General features: G+C 55.0%; 1 long non-coding RNA gene across 1 annotated transcript; it reads right to left on the bottom strand.

The window, feature by feature from the left end:
- Positions 1-1,109: 1,109 nt before the first annotated feature.
- LOC137445057 (uncharacterized) lies at positions 1,110-17,510 on the bottom strand. The gene is made up of 9 exons (XR_010988327.1): positions 17,354-17,510; positions 16,036-16,114; positions 8,280-8,441; positions 8,108-8,186; positions 6,215-6,376; positions 6,043-6,121; positions 4,150-4,311; positions 3,978-4,056; positions 1,110-1,756 (listed from the first exon to the last, which is right to left on the bottom strand). It is a non-coding gene; the product is annotated as an uncharacterized lncRNA (long non-coding RNA).
- Positions 17,511-19,049: the final 1,539 nt, after the last annotated feature.

The raw sequence follows: 19,049 nt of genomic DNA on the forward strand, positions 1-19,049 counted from the left end.
CAGAAAAACGTTCGTTCCGCCAGCAGGCAGCTCTGGCTTCAGAGCAAAAGCCTTCTGTGATCATTCTGTTTAGCTCAGCACCAGCTGCAGCCGTCGGTATTACCAAACTACACAGTAATGGCCTCCTCCCGGTGCCCTCCCGGTCCCAACAGTTTCCTCCCACCAAAGGACTGGCAGAGAACTGGAAGCGACTGGGAAGCAGATCCGGGCTAGGGCGCAGGCGCCGGATCCATAGCGACGCTCGAGTCAAGCTCTCCGCTCTCCGCTCTCCCCCTAAGAATTTTCGAGCATTCAGCGCAGTTAGGCTGCAGAAATTAGCTCCCCCGGGGCGGCACACGCCGCGGCACGGCAGCACTGCCGGCCATTACACACAGGGTTGAGCACTGAGCTCCCACGGGGCGCTATACGCCGCGGTACGGCTGCACTGCCGGCCATTACGCACAGGGTGGCAGCATTGAGCTCCCACGGGGCGGCACACGCCGCGGCACGGCTGCACTGCCGGCCATTACGCACAGGGTGGCAGCATTGAGCTCCCCCGGGGCGGCACACGCCGCGGTACGGCTGCACTGCCGGCCGTTACACACCGGGTGGCAGCACTGAGCACCTCCCTGGGCGTGGGCAGCACCCGGGCCCCCACGTGGGTTTTAGTTTCCAATGCTAAAAGCCTTTTAGAAGCAGAGAGGGCAGACAGGGGTCGTTTCCAAAGCTTTCTTACGCACCAGTCACTCCAAGCTCTCCCTCTCCAGCTGCAAACCAGAGGTTTGCCTCCGCCTCGCCTCACCCCAGTACTTACACTTTTAAAGATATTGTGGTGCCCTCGGAGAATTTTCAGCACTTTAGGGGGGGACCCCAGCCCTCGCTCACCTGCTCCTCTGCTGCAGCAGCCCCCTGCCCCACGTGGCAGGACCAGCCCACCCACAATCCCCCCACTCCCTTTGATTCACCCCCAAAAAGGCACAAAATAAAGCAAACTGCCCAGCCAGCACCTCCTGCCTTTCACAGCAAGGACTGAACATTGCAGCTTTGGCCAAGACTATCAGCCCAAAGGAAGGCCTGGCCCCTGAGGAACTAAATGCAAGTGAACTATCTGACACCACCACAGTCCTGTGAATGTTGCAAAGCACTAGTGCATGCAGTATAATAATTCGAAAGTTAAGGGCTGCTCAAGCTTTACACAAAGTATCCTATTCAGTTTTGGGTTCCACTTAACACAAAGTAAAAGTATAAAAGGTCAGAGGGAAAGCCAACTCTACCTCTGAACTACAGCAAGAAATACTGGAATCAAGGGGCCCTTTCTTCTGCTACTAATAGATGAAGAGAACATGAAAACTGATGGGCTAAACCAACAGGGCAAGATTAGAATAACTAGTAGAGAGAACGGAAGATACAAAGCTTCAACTACATCTGTTTAGCAACGACTCCTACCAGATAACTTCCATGCCATAACTTTGCTGAATTCAAACAAGCCAGCTGGTGAAGCGTCTCGCTTACAGGCGGCCGACGAGGAGACGTGCAGAAGGCAGAGGCGAGGGAACAAGTCCTGAGCTTTGCTGCAGGCTGTCCTGCGGCTTCCCCTACCGACTCTTTCCCATACACCACCGCAGAAGGAGTTGGGTGAATTTTGTCTCAAACCCATTAAACCCTTTGGTGGTTTCAGCTTCCCGAGGATGTGTCGGCACAAGTCCTTGTCGGGGCACCGCAAACAGGGAGAGACAAAGCTCCGAGATCCAGGAAGAGGACGGCTGAGCAGACACTTCTAAAGAGAGAAACTTCATCAGCTGAACCTCACACTTCTCCCAGCTTTGCAACAGCAAAGAACTTTGTGAACAACACAGTGGTGCTCCTAAGGAGGTCACCAGCTTGCAAGTTACAGGAGAAATAAAAACCTTTTTATTACAGAAGCACTGGCAAAAATTTACGGACAGGAACAGCAGACGAGGAAATTCTGCGATTGAGCTAACGATAGACATCAGGCCTAGGATCTGGCTACCCTGACAAAGGATGCCAACAGGACAGAGTGAGGCCTCAGCAGCACTCCCAAAAAGCCCCACAGAGAGCCACAGGCTCTGGCCCGTGCCCCACCTACGGGCCGGCCCTCCTGGCAGCAGCGCAACACCACCTCTTCAGGAGCCCAGGGACTGACCTCAGCCCCCTAAGGGCCAGGCAAGGTTGGTTCCTGTTAGCTGCCTAAAGCAGCCTCCCCAGCCCTGCTTACAGGGACCTTGGGCTGCTGCTGGGGACAGAAGGGGGATGGAGGGCTCCACAACTCGTCACACAGACCCCGAGTACAGGGCTGTTAAGCTGACAGGGTGCCAAGGGAACAGGCTGCCATGAAGGCACAGACCCAGGCCCTCAACTACAGGGTGGGTCACCTTGCCGCAGCAACACGACCCAGCGGCTTCGCTGTGTCCGACGAATAAAAGGAGGAAGTTCCACAGGAACAGAAGGGAAAACCTTTTCACTGTGTGTGCCAGAGCCCTGGAGCAGGCTGCCCAGAGAGTTAGTGGAGTCTCTGGAGACATTCAAAACCTGCCCCAGGTGATCCTGCACTGGCGCAGGGGTTGGACCGGATGCTATTTTGGGGTCCCTTCCAACCCCTAACACTCAGTGATTCTGTGATTAGCTATGCTGGTGACAGAGTCTCACTGAGTGCTCTTTAAAATGTTTTTCTTTTCTTTCAGCCTAGGAGTTTCATATTTAAATAGACCTTCTGCTCTGTCTTCCCCCTTCCTTCTTCCATCTTGCGTCTAAAAACTAGGAGAGCTTGATGAGCTGTATCCTGGGCGTCCCAATGTAACACGTCTCAATTGCATACATGGATTTTGTAACCTTTTGCCCCATTGCTTGCACAGGGTGGATTAAGTTCATTACTTAGAGCTTGTCAGGACAGCTGTTGAAGTGTCCTGTGCAATGCAGGAGGAGTTGAATCCCATAGGAAACCACATTACTGTGCTTTGTCAGCCTGGTTATGGTCAGAAACCTCCTTCATTTTTTTTTCTCTTAAACAGATATATCACATGAGTCCCCAGAATTAATTTGCCTCTTCTCATAATTATTTCTTTAAAACTGTCTTAGAAGTGTCTCTGTCCTTCCCTCTCTCTAGATACTGGCCTCCTGAGCCCATGGCAGACTTGCACAGAGCTACTGCGAGCACCACTCTGCACGGCCTCTGGGGGGCTTTCAAGCACAGGCACCCCAGGAGAATCCAAACCTAACCTTGCAGCTGGCCTTAGAGCTCCTCTTTGGAAAACTGTCGCTGCCAGCGCCCACAAACCCAACATCCTCTGTCAGCAACCTGGATGTAAGAGCTGAAAAGTGTCAACAGAAATTGTACTTGGACACCTCAGGAAGATCCTTCAATGAAAGAGCTGGCTCCTCCTGAAGGGCAAGTATGAATGGAGCATTCAAAGTACCACACTTCAGAGCCTCCTACTTGCTAGCACTAAGACAATTGTTCATGTAGAACGACTGGCCACTCACTTCAACAAACCCCACAGAACTGGCTCCTATCAACTCTCCAGAAGACACTGCTGCACTAGCTTGGCTGCCTGACCGGCTCAGTTCAGGTGGCTTAGGATCTCACAGCGGGTACCACAAGAACTGAGGGGACTGCAATCTTTGCAGCTTCAACTTTCCTTCTCTGCTACTTCTTTTTTCAGATGGATTTTTTTTCAAAGGGACTGCTGGACAGCAGAACAGGATGGATGGCCGGGCCCCGAGAGCGGTGGGGAACAGAGTTAAACCCAGCCGGTGGCCGGCCGGGCACAAGTGGTGTTCCCCAGGACACCCCTTGTGAGAGAGTGAGTCCAGAGAAGGGCCACAAAGCCGGTGAGGGGTCTGGATAACAAGCCTTACGAGGAGTGGCTGAAGGAACTGGGACTGTTTAATCTGCAGAAGAGGAAGCTGAGGGAATTATGGTGTGGTCTGGCTTCAGCTCTCAACTAGTTCCACGTTGAGCAAGGACAGCTTGTACTCACAGAAGGCACTGGCTGCTTGGGTTCAAGGTTCCTGCAGAGCTCAGGCTATCTCTCTTCATTAGTGAGGTCGTCCTGTCACCTAGGCAGAGAGAAGAAAATGCAGCTATGAAATTAGACCACTGGAATCGTGAGACTCGTTCTGTGTGCGACTCCAGGAGACTCCAAACCTAACCTTGGAGCTGCCCTTAAGAGCTCCTCTTTGGAAAAGTCTCGCTGCCGGGCCCCACAAACCCCACACCCTCTGTCAGCAAACCGGATGTACGAGCTGAAGAGTGTCGACAGAAACTGTACGTGGACAGCTCAGGAAGATCCTGCCAGTCCCAGCACACCAGACCTGGAATGATCAAAGAAAGTCCGTTAACAACTGTCTGTGTGTCTGCTCATAGCTTGAGGAGAACCCCCCAACTCCTTCAGGACCCCCCCAGATTCCCCAACTTAGATGCCCACAAAACCCCTTTGGAGGCACCCAAACCCCCCATCTGATACGCCCAGCTCCGTTTTAGGTACCCCCAGACGCTTCTAATGTCCCCAGACCCGCTGGTGGACCAGCCCAGAACCCCCTGACACTATCCCAGACCCTTTCAGGGGGCTCCACACCCCTTCTAGATGCCCACAAAACCCCTTCACCTGCCAAAAGAAACCTCTACCTGCCTCCAAACCCCATTTGGGGGCCACTCAGACCCCTTAGCAGCGGGTGGCAGCAACCAAGTCTGTTGCTCTCACCAATTAAACCTGGATGTTAGGAAGAAGGTCTTCATAGAATAGAATAGAGCAGGTTGAAAGAGAGATTGGCCTTTGGAATGTGCTGCCCAGGGAGGTGGTGGAGTCACCATCACTGGAAGTGTTTAGAAAGAGACTGGATGAGGCACTCAGTGCCGTGGTTTAGTTGATTGGAATGGAATGGACCGGACCAGGTTGGAAGAGACCTTCAAGATCATCGTGTCCAACCTATCATCCAACACCACCTAATCAACTAAACCATGCAACCAAGCACCCTATCCAGTCTCCTCCTGAACACCTCCAAAGATGGTGACTCCACCACCTCCCTGGGCAGCCCATTCCAATGGGCAATCACTCTCTCTGTGCAGAACCTCTTCCTAACCTCTAGCCTAAACCTCCCCTGGCACAGCTTGAGACTGTGTCCTCTTGTTCTGGTGCTGCTTGCCTGGAAGAAGAGACCAACCCCCACCTGGCTACAACCTCCCTTCAGGGAGTCGTAGAAAGCAAGAAGGTCTCCCCTGAGCCTCCTCTTCTCCAGGCTAAGCAACCCCAGCTCCCTCAGCCTCTCCTCACAGGCCTGTGCTCCAAACCCCTCCCCAGCTTTGTTGCCCTTCTCCGGACACCTTCCAGCAACTCAACGTCTTGCTTAAACGGAGGGGCCCAGAACTGGACACGGGACTCAAGGTGTGCCCTAACCAGTGCCAAGTGCAGGGGCAGAATGACCTCCCTGCTCCTGCTGGCCACTCTGATCCTGATATTGGCCAGGTTGCCAGTGGCCTTCTTGGCCACCCGTGCACGCTGCTGGTCACGACCAGAAGACAGGGATCAGAAGAGTCTTTGGCCAAGCTGTAAACCTCTTCCTAACATTCAGCCTAAACCTCCCCTGGCACAGCTTGAGACTGTGCCCTCTTGCTCTGGTGCTGCTTGCCTGGGAGAAGAGACCAACCCCCACCTGGCTACAACCAGAACTGAGGGGATTGCAATCTTTGCAGCTTCAGCTTTCCTTCTCTGCTACTTCTTTTTTCAGATGGATTTTTTTTCAAAGGGACTGCTGGACAGCAGAACAGGATGGATGGCTGGGCCCCGAGAGCGGTGGGGAACAGAGTTAAACCCAGCCGGTGGCCGGCCGGGCACAAGTGGTGTTCCCCAGGACACCCCTTGTGAGAGAGTGAGTCCAGAGAAGGGCCACAAAGCCGGTGAGGGGTCTGGATAACAAGCCTTACGAGGAGTGGCTGAAGGAACTGGGACTGTTTAATGTGCAGAAGAGGAAGCTGAGGGAATTATGGTGTGGTCTGGCTTCAGCTCTCAACTAGTTCCACGTTGAGCAAGGACAGCTTGTACTCACAGAAGGCACTGGCTGCTTGGGTTCAAGGTTCCTGCAGAGCTCAGGCTATCTCTCTTCATTAGTGAGGTCGTCCTGTCACCTAGGCAGAGAGAAGAAAATGCAGCTATGAAATTAGACCACTGGAATCGTGAGACTCGTTCTGTGTGCGACTCCAGGAGACTCCAAACCTAACCTTGGAGCTGCCCTTAAGAGCTCCTCTTTGGAAAAGTCTCGCTGCCGGGCCCCACAAACCCCACACCCTCTGTCAGCAAACCGGATGTACGAGCTGAAGAGTGTCGACAGAAACTGTACGTGGACAGCTCAGGAAGATCCTGCCACTCCCAGCACACCAGACCTGGAATGATCAAAGAAAGTCCGTTAACAACTGTCTGTGTGTCTGCTCATAGCTTGAGGAGAACCCCCCAACTCCTTCAGGACCCCCCCAGATTCCCCAACTTAGATGCCCACAAAACCCCTTTGGAGGCACCCAAACCCCCCATCTGATACGCCCAGCTCCGTTTTAGGTACCCCCAGACGCTTCTAATGTCCCCAGACCCGCTGGTGGACCAGCCCAGAACCCCCTGACACTATCCCAGACCCTTTCAGGGGGCTCCACACCCCTTCTAGATGCCCACAAAACCCCTTCACCTGCCAAAAGAAACCTCTACCTGCCTCCAAACCCCATTTGGGGGCCACTCAGACCCCTTAGCAGCGGGTGGCAGCAACCAAGTCTGTTGCTCTCACCAATTAAACCTGGATGTTAGGAAGAAGGTCTTCATAGAATAGAATAGAGCAGGTTGAAAGAGAGATTGGCCTTTGGAATGTGCTGCCCAGGGAGGTGGTGGAGTCACCATCACTGGAAGTGTTTAGAAAGAGACTGGATGAGGCACTCAGTGCCGTGGTTTAGTTGATTGGAATGGAATGGACCGGACCAGGTTGGAAGAGACCTTCAAGATCATCGTGTCCAACCTATCATCCAACACCACCTAATCAACTAAACCATGCAACCAAGCACCCTATCCAGTCTCCTCCTGAACACCTCCAAAGATGGTGACTCCACCACCTCCCTGGGCAGCCCATTCCAATGGGCAATCACTCTCTCTGTGCAGAACCTCTTCCTAACCTCTAGCCTAAACCTCCCCTGGCACAGCTTGAGACTGTGTCCTCTTGTTCTGGTGCTGCTTGCCTGGAAGAAGAGACCAACCCCCACCTGGCTACAACCTCCCTTCAGGGAGTCGTAGAAAGCAAGAAGGTCTCCCCTGAGCCTCCTCTTCTCCAGGCTAAGCAACCCCAGCTCCCTCAGCCTCTCCTCACAGGCCTGTGCTCCAAACCCCTCCCCAGCTCTGTTGCCCTTCTCCGGACACCTTCCAGCAACTCAACGTCTTGCTTAAACGGAGGGGCCCAGAACTGGACACGGGACTCAAGGTGTGCCCTAACCAGTGCCAAGTGCAGGGGCAGAATGACCTCCCTGCTCCTGCTGGCCACTCTGATCCTGATATTGGCCAGGTTGCCAGTGGCCTTCTTGGCCACCCGTGCACGCTGCTGGTCACAACCAGAAGACAGGGATCAGAAGAGTCTTTGGCCAAGCTGTAAACCTCTTCCTAACATTCAGCCTAAACCTCCCCTGGCACAGCTTGAGACTGTGCCCTCTTGCTCTGGTGCTGCTTGCCTGGGAGAAGAGACCAACCCCCACCTGGCTACAACCAGAACTGAGGGGATTGCAATCTTTGCAGCTTCAGCTTTCCTTCTCTGCTACTTCTTTTTTCAGATGGATTTTTTTTCAAAGGGACTGCTGGACAGCAGAACAGGATGGATGGCTGGGCCCCGAGAGCGGTGGGGAACAGAGTTAAACCCAGCCGGTGGCCGGCCGGGCACAAGTGGTGTTCCCCAGGACACCCCTTGTGAGAGAGTGAGTCCAGAGAAGGGCCACAAAGCCGGTGAGGGGTCTGGATAACAAGCCTTACGAGGAGTGGCTGAAGGAACTGGGACTGTTTAATGTGCAGAAGAGGAAGCTGAGGGAATTATGGTGTGGTCTGGCTTCAGCTCTCAACTAGTTCCACGTTGAGCAAGGACAGCTTGTACTCACAGAAGGCACTGGCTGCTTGGGTTCAAGGTTCCTGCAGAGCTCAGGCTATCTCTCTTCATTAGTGAGGTCGTCCTGTCACCTAGGCAGAGAGAAGAAAATGCAGCTATGAAATTAGACCACTGGAATCGTGAGACTCGTTCTGTGTGCGACTCCAGGAGACTCCAAACCTAACCTTGGAGCTGCCCTTAAGAGCTCCTCTTTGGAAAAGTCTCGCTGCCGGGCCCCACAAACCCCACACCCTCTGTCAGCAAACCGGATGTACGAGCTGAAGAGTGTCGACAGAAACTGTACGTGGACAGCTCAGGAAGATCCTGCCAGTCCCAGCACACCAGACCTGGAATGATCAAAGAAAGTCCGTTAACAACTGTCTGTGTGTCTGCTCATAGCTTGAGGAGAACCCCCCAACTCCTTCAGGACCCCCCCAGATTCCCCAACTTAGATGCCCACAAAACCCCTTTGGAGGCACCCAAACCCCCCATCTGATACGCCCAGCTCCGTTTTAGGTACCCCCAGACGCTTCTAATGTCCCCAGACCCGCTGGTGGACCAGCCCAGAACCCCCTGACACTATCCCAGACCCTTTCAGGGGGCTCCACACCCCTTCTAGATGCCCACAAAACCCCTTCACCTGCCAAAAGAAACCTCTACCTGCCTCCAAACCCCATTTGGGGGCCACTCAGACCCCTTAGCAGCGGGTGGCAGCAACCAAGTCTGTTGCTCTCACCAATTAAACCTGGATGTTAGGAAGAAGGTCTTCATAGAATAGAATAGAGCAGGTTGAAAGAGAGATTGGCCTTTGGAATGTGCTGCCCAGGGAGGTGGTGGAGTCACCATCACTGGAAGTGTTTAGAAAGAGACTGGATGAGGCACTCAGTGCCGTGGTTTAGTTGATTGGAATGGAATGGACCGGACCAGGTTGGAAGAGACCTTCAAGATCATCGTGTCCAACTTATCATCCAACACCACCTAATCAACTAAACCATGCAACCAAGCACCCTATCCAGTCTCCTCCTGAACACCTCCAAAGATGGTGACTCCACCACCTCCCTGGGCAGCCCATTCCAATGGGCAATCACTCTCTCTGTGCAGAACCTCTTCCTAACCTCTAGCCTAAACCTCCCCTGGCACAGCTTGAGACTGTGTCCTCTTGTTCTGGTGCTGCTTGCCTGGAAGAAGAGACCAACCCCCACCTGGCTACAACCTCCCTTCAGGGAGTCGTAGAAAGCAAGAAGGTCTCCCCTGAGCCTCCTCTTCTCCAGGCTAAGCAACCCCAGCTCCCTCAGCCTCTCCTCACAGGCCTGTGCTCCAAACCCCTCCCCAGCTTGGTTGCCCTTCTCCGGACACCTTCCAGCAACTCAACGTCTTGCTTAAACGGAGGGGCCCAGAACTGGACACGGGACTCAAGGTGTGCCCTAACCAGTGCCAAGTGTTGGCTGTTGGCTGTTGGCTGTGAGAAAGGGGGGAATTGACGAACAGAAAGGTCTCATTAACAGAACCACAGAGTTGATAAGAATTTTCCGCTTGTTAGCTGAAATGCTGGAACGCAGGGAGGGGGAGAGGGGTTGGCAGACAGCCTTTGGATAGAGAAGGAATAACAGGATTTGTCAGTGATTCACTTCTGTTAGTCTTGGACAAGATGCTCCTTTGTATACAATAAAGGACACCTGCATGATATGTGTACTTCTGCTCTTTTAGATAGATAAGCTTTGTATAGATAGGCAGCATCTGGACCTCTGTCATTATAGACAGATAACTTTTTGTATAAAAGTTTGCCGAAACCTCTCTGAAGACACACAGCTCTTTTGACATGATCCTACCTGTGTCAGGCGCCAGAATAGAAGCACGATACAAGAGACTTACTGAGTCTCTTGTGTGTCTTTCTCTAAGTCATTATCAACGCTGTTTGCAGCACAAACCCAAACCCAAACCCACCCCGAGACACCCCCAGCTCCCACGGGAGCCTGCAGAGACCTCCCAAAGGGTCCGACGGAGGTGCCCAGCTGCCTCCCCACGACCCTTGACCCTTTCAGATGGCCCCACTAAACTTTACATATCCCCAGACCATTTTAGGTGTCCCCAGACCTCCTCCGTCACCCCCAAAAGCCCTGCCGATGGCCCCAGACCACCTTCAGACGCCGGAAGGAACACACCTGAGAGTCCCGGGCCGGCAGCGACACCGGAAACCGCACTGCGAGCTCCCCGAATGCGCCAGGACCCCTTGCCCCGCCAAAGGACGGCGGTTCGCAGGCACCCTGGGGCACAGAACGGCGTCAGGCGCCGAATCAGGGCTCTCCGCGACCGCTCCGGCTCCAAAGCTGCTCAGCGCGGTGCCCGCCCCCCCGGCCAGAAAAGCGGGGCGCAGCCCGCGAGGAGGGCGCGTGCGCGGGACCGGACCCGCTGCGGCGCAGGCGCCGTATCCATAGCGACCACCGGGACGCTGCCCCCCTGGCGCGAGCAGAGCCGGGCTAGGGCGCAGGCGCCGTATCCATAGCGACCACCGGGACGCTGCCCCCCTGGCGCGAGCAGAGCCGGGCTAGGGCGCAGGCGCCGGATCCATAGCGACACTCGAGTCAAGCTCTCCGCTCTCCGCTCTTCCCTTAAGAATTTTCGAGCATTCGGCGCAGTTAGGCTGCAGAAATTAGCTCCCACGGGGCGGCACACGCCGCGGCACGGCTGCACTGCGGCCATTACACACAGGGTTGAGCACTGAGCTCCCACGGGGCGCTATACGCCGCGGCACGGCTGCACTGCGGCCATTACACACAGGGTTGAGCACTGAGCTCCCCCGGGGCGGCACACGCCGCGGCACGGCTGCACTGCCGGCCATTACACACAGGGTGGCAGCATTGAGCTCCCACGGGGCCTCTGGGTACGGTTGAGGCAGCAGCCGCCACCCCGGCAGAGCCCCACCGGCCAAGCCCGGACACGCCCCCCCCCCCCCCCAAAAGCCCCGCGCTGCCCCGCCGGTGGCCACCCCCCCCAAGCCCCGCGCACCTCCAGCGGCTGCTATAGAGAAACCCCACAAAGCAGCAGAGACTGGCACTGACCTGGGACACAGCAGAAGAGCTGCAACCTCTACCAGCCACAACCCTGAAAGCATCTGGCGCCATGTTGTTGAGGGCGGTGCCATGCTGGGGGGTGGGGTTCAGGCTGGGGGGCGGTGACACGCTGGAGGGGGGCGGTGACACGCTGGGCGGGGGCGGTGCCACGGTGGGGGGGGGCGGTGACACGCTGGAGGGGGGCGGTGACACGCTGGAGGGGGGCGGTGACACGCTGGAGGGGGGCGGTGACACGCTGGAGGGGGGCGGTGACACGCTGGAGGGGGGCGGTGACACGCTGGAGGGGGGCGGTGACACGCTGGAGGGGGGCGGTGACACGCTGGAGGGGGGCGGTGACACGCTGGAGGGGGGCGGTGACACGCTGGAGGGGGGCGGTGACACGCTGGAGGGGGGCGGTGACACGCTGGAGGGGGGCGGTGACACGCTGGAGGGGGGCGGTGACACGCTGGAGGGGGGCGGTGACACGCTGGAGGGGGGGCGGTGACACGCTGGAGGGGGGCGGTGACACGCTGGAGGGGGGGCGGTGACACGCTGGAGGGGGGCGGTGACACGCTGGAGGGGGGCGGTGACACGCTGGAGGGGGGCGGTGACACGCTGGAGGGGGGCGGTGACACGCTGGGGGAGGCGGTGCCACGCTGGGGGGGGCGGTGATACGCTGGGGGGGAGGTGCCACGCTGGGGGAGGCGGTGACACGCTGGAGGGGGGCGGTGACACGCTGAGGGGGCGGTGCCACGCTGGGGGGACGGTGACACGCCGGGGGGGGCGGTGCCTGCGTTGTCACCTCACTCTCAGCTTTCCATGGGTTTTATTCCCCTCCAAGACAACACGTTGAGTTCTGAGCAGCTGAGGAGCCCTGGGGAACACCTGTACAGAAATGTTCCTCCAAGAGCTGTCAGAAAAACGTTCGTTCCGCCAGCAGGCAGCTCTGGCTTCAGAGCAAAAGCCTTCTGTGATCATTCTGTTTAGCTCAGCACCAGCTGCAGCCGTCGGTATTACCAAACTACACAGTAATGGCCTCCTCCCGGTGCCCTCCCGGTCCCAACAGTTTCCTCCCACCAAAGGACTGGCAGAGAACTGGAAGCGACTGGGAAGCAGATCCGGGCTAGGGCGCAGGCGCCGGATCCATAGCGACGCTCGAGTCAAGCTCTCCGCTCTCCGCTCTCCCCCTAAGAATTTTCGAGCATTCAGCGCAGTTAGGCTGCAGAAATTAGCTCCCCCGGGGCGGCACACGCCGCGGCACGGCAGCACTGCCGGCCATTACACACAGGGTTGAGCACTGAGCTCCCACGGGGCGCTATACGCCGCGGTACGGCTGCACTGCCGGCCATTACGCACAGGGTGGCAGCATTGAGCTCCCACGGGGCGGCACACGCCGCGGCACGGCTGCACTGCCGGCCATTACGCACAGGGTGGCAGCATTGAGCTCCCCCGGGGCGGCACACGCCGCGGTACGGCTGCACTGCCGGCCGTTACACACCGGGTGGCAGCACTGAGCACCTCCCTGGGCGTGGGCAGCACCCGGGCCCCCACGTGGGTTTTAGTTTCCAATGCTAAAAGCCTTTTAGAAGCAGAGAGGGCAGACAGGGGTCGTTTCCAAAGCTTTCTTACGCACCAGTCACTCCAAGCTCTCCCTCTCCAGCTGCAAACCAGAGGTTTGCCTCCGCCTCGCCTCACCCCAGTACTTACACTTTTAAAGATATTGTGGTGCCCTCGGAGAATTTTCAGCACTTTAGGGGGGGACCCCAGCCCTCGCTCACCTGCTCCTCTGCTGCAGCAGCCCCCTGCCCCACGTGGCAGGACCAGCCCACCCACAATCCCCCCACTCCCTTTGATTCACCCCCAAAAAGGCACAAAATAAAGCAAACTGCCCAGCCAGCACCTCCTGCCTTTCACAGCAAGGACTGAACATTGCAGCTTTGGCCAAGACTATCAGCCCAAAGGAAGGCCTGGCCCCTGAGGAACTAAATGCAAGTGAACTATCTGACACCACCACAGTCCTGTGAATGTTGCAAAGCACTAGTGCATGCAGTATAATAATTCGAAAGTTAAGGGCTGCTCAAGCTTTACACAAAGTATCCTATTCAGTTTTGGGTTCCACTTAACACAAAGTAAAAGTATAAAAGGTCAGAGGGAAAGCCAACTCTACCTCTGAACTACAGCAAGAAATACTGGAATCAAGGGGCCCTTTCTTCTGCTACTAATAGATGAAGAGAACATGAAAACTGATGGGCTAAACCAACAGGGCAAGATTAGAATAACTAGTAGAGAGAACGGAAGATACAAAGCTTCAACTACATCTGTTTAGCAACGACTCCTACCAGATAACTTCCATGCCATAACTTTGCTGAATTCAAACAAGCCAGCTGGTGAAGCGTCTCGCTTACAGGCGGCCGACGAGGAGACGTGCAGAAGGCAGAGGCGAGGGAACAAGTCCTGAGCTTTGCTGCAGGCTGTCCTGCGGCTTCCCCTACCGACTCTTTCCCATACACCACCGCAGAAGGAGTTGGGTGAATTTTGTCTCAAACCCATTAAACCCTTTGGTGGTTTCAGCTTCCCGAGGATGTGTCGGCACAAGTCCTTGTCGGGGCACCGCAAACAGGGAGAGACAAAGCTCCGAGATCCAGGAAGAGGACGGCTGAGCAGACACTTCTAAAGAGAGAAACTTCATCAGCTGAACCTCACACTTCTCCCAGCTTTGCAACAGCAAAGAACTTTGTGAACAACACAGTGGTGCTCCTAAGGAGGTCACCAGCTTGCAAGTTACAGGAGAAATAAAAACCTTTTTATTACAGAAGCACTGGCAAAAATTTACGGACAGGAACAGCAGACGAGGAAATTCTGCGATTGAGCTAACGATAGACATCAGGCCTAGGATCTGGCTACCCTGACAAAGGATGCCAACAGGACAGAGTGAGGCCTCAGCAGCACTCCCAAAAAGCCCCACAGAGAGCCACAGGCTCTGGCCCGTGCCCCACCTACGGGCCGGCCCTCCTGGCAGCAGCGCAACACCACCTCTTCAGGAGCCCAGGGACTGACCTCAGCCCCCTAAGGGCCAGGCAAGGTTGGTTCCTGTTAGCTGCCTAAAGCAGCCTCCCCAGCCCTGCTTACAGGGACCTTGGGCTGCTGCTGGGGACAGAAGGGGGATGGAGGGCTCCACAACTCGTCACACAGACCCCGAGTACAGGGCTGTTAAGCTGACAGGGTGCCAAGGGAACAGGCTGCCATGAAGGCACAGACCCAGGCCCTCAACTACAGGGTGGGTCACCTTGCCGCAGCAACACGACCCAGCGGCTTCGCTGTGTCCGACGAATAAAAGGAGGAAGTTCCACAGGAACAGAAGGGAAAACCTTTTCACTGTGTGTGCCAGAGCCCTGGAGCAGGCTGCCCAGAGAGTTAGTGGAGTCTCTGGAGACATTCAAAACCTGCCCCAGGTGATCCTGCACTGGCACAGGGGTTGGACCGGATGCTATTTTGGGGTCCCTTCCAACCCCTAACACTCAGTGATTCTGTGATTAGCTATGCTGGTGACAGAGTCTCACTGAGTGCTCTTTAAAATGTTTTTCTTTTCTTTCAGCCTAGGAGTTTCATATTTAAATAGACCTTCTGCTCTGTCTTCCCCCTTCCTTCTTCCATCTTGCGTCTAAAAACTAGGAGAGCTTGATGAGCTGTATCCTGGGCGTCCCAATGTAACACGTCTCAATTGCATACATGGATTTTGTAATCTTTTGCCCCATTGCTTGCACAGGGTGGATTAAGTTCATTACTTAGAGCTTGTCAGGACAGCTGTTGAAGTGTCCTGTGCAATGCAGGAGGAGTTGAATCCCATAGGAAACCACATTACTGTGCTTTGTCAGCCTGGTTATGGTCAGAAACCTCCTTCATTTTTTTTTCTCTTAAACAGATATATCACATGAGTCCCCAGAATTAATTTGCCTCTTCTCATAATTATTTCTTTAAAACTGTCTTAGAAGTGTCTCTGTCCTTCCCTCTCTCTAGATACTGGCCTCCTGAGCCCATGGCAAACTTGCACAGAGCTACTGCGAGCACCACTCTGCACGGCCTCTGGGGGGCTTTCAAGCACAGGCACCCCAGGAGAATCCAAACCTAACCTTGCAGCTGGCCTTAGAGCTCCTCTTTGGAAAACTGTCGCTGCCAGCGCCCACAAACCCAACATCCTCTGTCAGCAACCTGGATGTAAGAGCTGAAAAGTGTCAACAGAAATTGTACTTGGACACCTCAGGAAGATCCTTCAATGAAAGAGCTGGCTCCTCCTGAAGGGCAAGTATAAATGGAGCATTCAAAGTACCACACTTCAGAGCCTCCTACTTGCTAGCACTAAGACAATTGTTCATGTAGAACGACTGGCCACTCACTTCAACAAACCCCACAGAACTGGCTCCTATCAACTCTCCAGAAGACACTGCTGCACTAGCTTGGCTGCCTGACCGGCTCAGTTCAGGTGGCTTAGGATCTCACAGCGGGTACCACAAGAACTGAGGGGACTGCAATCTTTGCAGCTTCAGCTTTCCTTCTCTGCTACTTCTTTTTTCAGATGGATTTTTTTTCAAAGGGACTGCTGGACAGCAGAACAGGATGGATGGCCGGACCCCGAGAGCGGTGGGGAACAGAGTTAAACCCAGCCGGTGGCCGGCCGGGCACAAGTGGTGTTCCCCAGGACACCCCTTGTGAGAGAGTGAGTCCAGAGAAGGGCCACAAAGCTGGTGAGGGGTCTGGATAACAAGCCTTACGAGGAGTGGCTGAAGGAACTGGGACTGTTTAATGTGCAGAAGAGGAAGCTGAGGGAATTATGGTGTGGTCTGGCTTCAGCTCTCAACTAGTTCCACATTGAGCAAGGACAGCTTGTACTCACAGAAGGCACTGGCTGCTTGGGTTCAAGGTTCCTGCAGAGCTCAGGCTATCTCTCTTCATTAGTGAGGTCGTCCTGTCACCTAGGCAGAGAGAAGAAAATGCAGCTGTGAAATTAGACCACTGGAATCGTGAGACTCGTTCTGTGTGCGACTCCAGGAGACTCCAAACCTAACCTTGGAGCTGCCCTGAAGAGCTCCTCATAGCTTGAGGAGTAACAGAGCAGGAACAATTCCCAAAAGGTTTTCACCGCATTCCTAGGGCACTTGAAGGATTGCCCTGGCTGTAGTTAATACCTAGAAATTCCTCTCAAAATCTTTGCAGCACAGCAAGGAAATTGAGGGATGGGAAGGCAATATGTACTTACACGTTAGGCAAGAATTGGCTTTGCAAACTAATCTCTCTAACTGTTGGATATGCACTGAACTTCCTCGAGGCCAAATGAGGACCCCTTTATTTGGGGAAGCCTCAATGAATTGGACTTGGGGGGCATCAGACTGGGTGACTACATCTGAGAGTAACTTCCACAATTGTCAGCATGGGAAAGATAGCTCAGAAAGCCTGGGTCCAAAGTTTGCCTTAAGAAAATATAGTATAGGAATATACTGTTGGCTGTGAGAAAGGGGGGAATTGATGAACAGAAAGGTCTCATTAACAGAACCACAGAGTTGATAAGAATTTTCCGCTTGTTAGCTGAAATGCTGGGACGCAGGGAGGGGGAGAGGGGTTGGCAGACAGCCTTTGGATAGAGAAGGAATAACAGGATTTGTCAGTGATTCACTTCTGTTAGTCTTGGACAAGATGCTCTTTTGTATGAGACAAAGGACACCTGCATGATATGTATACTTCTGCTCTTTTAGATAGATAAGCTTTGTATAGATAGGAAGCATCTGGACCTCTGTCATTATAGACAGATAACTTTTTGTATAAAAGTTTGCCCAAACCTCTCTGAAGACACACAGCTCTTTTGAAATGATCCTACCTGTGTCAGGCGCCAGAATAGAAGCACGATACAAGAGACTTACTGAGTCTCTTGTGTGTCTTTCTCTAAGTCATTATCAACGCTGTTTGCAGCACAAACCCAAACCCAAACCCAAACCCACCCCGAGACACCCCCAGCTCCCACGGGAGCCTGCAGAGACCTCCCAAAGGGTCCGTCGGAGGTGCCCAGCTGCCTCCCCACGACCCTTGACCCTTTCAGATGGTCCCACGAGAACTTTACGTATCCCCAGACCCTTTTAGGTGTCCCCAGACCTCCTCCGTCACCCCCAAAAGCCCTGCCGATGGCCCCAGACCACCTTCAGACGCCGGAAGGAACACACCTGGGAGTCCAGGGCCGGCAGCGACACCGGAAACCGCACTGCAAGCTCCCCGAATGCGCCAGGCCCCCTTGCCCCGCCAAAGGACGGCGGTTCGCAGGCACCCTGGGGCACAGAACGGCGTCAGGCGCCGAATCAGGGCTCTCCGCCACCGCTCCGGCTCCAAAGCTGCTCAGCGCGGCGCCCGCCCCCCCGGCCAGAAAAGCGGGGCGCAGCCCGCGAGGAGGGCGCGTGCGCGGGACCGGACCCGCTGCGGCGCAGGCGCCGTATCCATAGCGACCACCGGGACGCTGCCCCCCTGGCGCGAGCAGAGCCGGGCTAGGGCGCAGGCGCCGTATCCATAGCGACCACCGGGACGCTGCCCCCCTGGCGCGAGCAGAGCCGGGCTAGGGCGCAGGCGCCGTATCCATAGCGACGCTCGAGTCACGCTCTCTCCTCCCCCTTCCCCTAATAGTTTTCGAGCATTTCGAGCATTCAGCGCAGTTAGGCTGCAGTACTGAGCTCCCACGGGGCGGCACACGCGACGGCACGGCTGCAGTGCCGATCAGTACACACGCGGGGGCAGCACTGAGCACTTCCCTGGACGTGGGCAGCTGCTCTGCTCGGCTCGGCTCGGCCCGCCCCTGCTCAGAATGTCTTCTCTTTACGTTAAAACCCACAACGCACACAAGCCCCCGCTTTTACTTTGTACAGACATGGGCTCTGCTTATAGTTCAAACACCTGTGTGGCCTTTTTTTTTTCCCCCCCAATTATCTAAGCCTGTAAAAAAGACAGGAGGCACGGGGTCATTTCAAAAGCTTTTTTACATATCTCTTAATCCAATTCCTCACTCTCTAGATGAAAATGAGAGGTTCTTCTTTGGATCGCCTCACACCAGTATTTACATTTTTTAATATTTTCTGATCCTCTCCGAGAATTTTCAGCATTTTGGGGGGGGGGGGGGGGGTGCCCCTCGCTCATCTGCACTTCTGCTGCATCATCCCCCTGCCCCACGTGGCATAATCAGACCACCCAGAATCCCCCCACTCCCTTTGATTCACCCCCTGATGGGGTGTACCTGCAGGTGCTGAGGGAGCTAGCAGAGGCCATTGCCAGACCACTCTCCATCATCTTTGGTAAGTCATGGTGGACAGGAGAGGTGCCTGGAGACTGGAGGAGGGAAAATATCACTCCAGGTTTCCAAAAGGGTAAGAAGGAGGACCCAGGTAACTATAGACTGGTCAGCCGCCCCTCCACTCCTGGAAAGGTGATAGAGCAACTTATCCTCGGCACTGCTTCTAGGCATACAGAGGATAAGAAGGTCCATGGGAACAGTCAGCATGATTTCACCAAGGGGAAGTCAAGTTTAACCAAGCTGATGGCTCTTTGTGAGGACATAAGCAGGTGGATGGGTGATAGTACAGCAGTGGATGTGGTTTATCTTGATCTCAGGAAAGCATTTGACGCTGTCTGCCACAGCATCCTCACAGCTGAACTGAGGCAGGGTGGTCTGGATAATCGGGAAGTGAGGTAGATGGGAACTGCTTGAAGGAAAGAAGTCAGAGAGTTGTGGTCAATGGGACAGAGTCTAGTTGGGGGCCTGTGTCTAGTGGAGTCCCTCAGGGATCAGTAGAGGAATCAGAGCTGTTCAATATATTCAGCAACGACCTGGATGAGGGTACTGTCGGTCAGTTTGCTGATGGCACCAGACTGGGAGGG

The sequence above is a fragment of the Melanerpes formicivorus genome, unplaced genomic scaffold (genome assembly GCF_026170545.1).
Source record: "Melanerpes formicivorus ecotype bairdi unplaced genomic scaffold, bMelFor1.0.p_v2 SCAF_14, whole genome shotgun sequence".
In the NCBI taxonomy this organism is placed as follows: domain Eukaryota; kingdom Metazoa; phylum Chordata; class Aves; order Piciformes; family Picidae; genus Melanerpes; species Melanerpes formicivorus.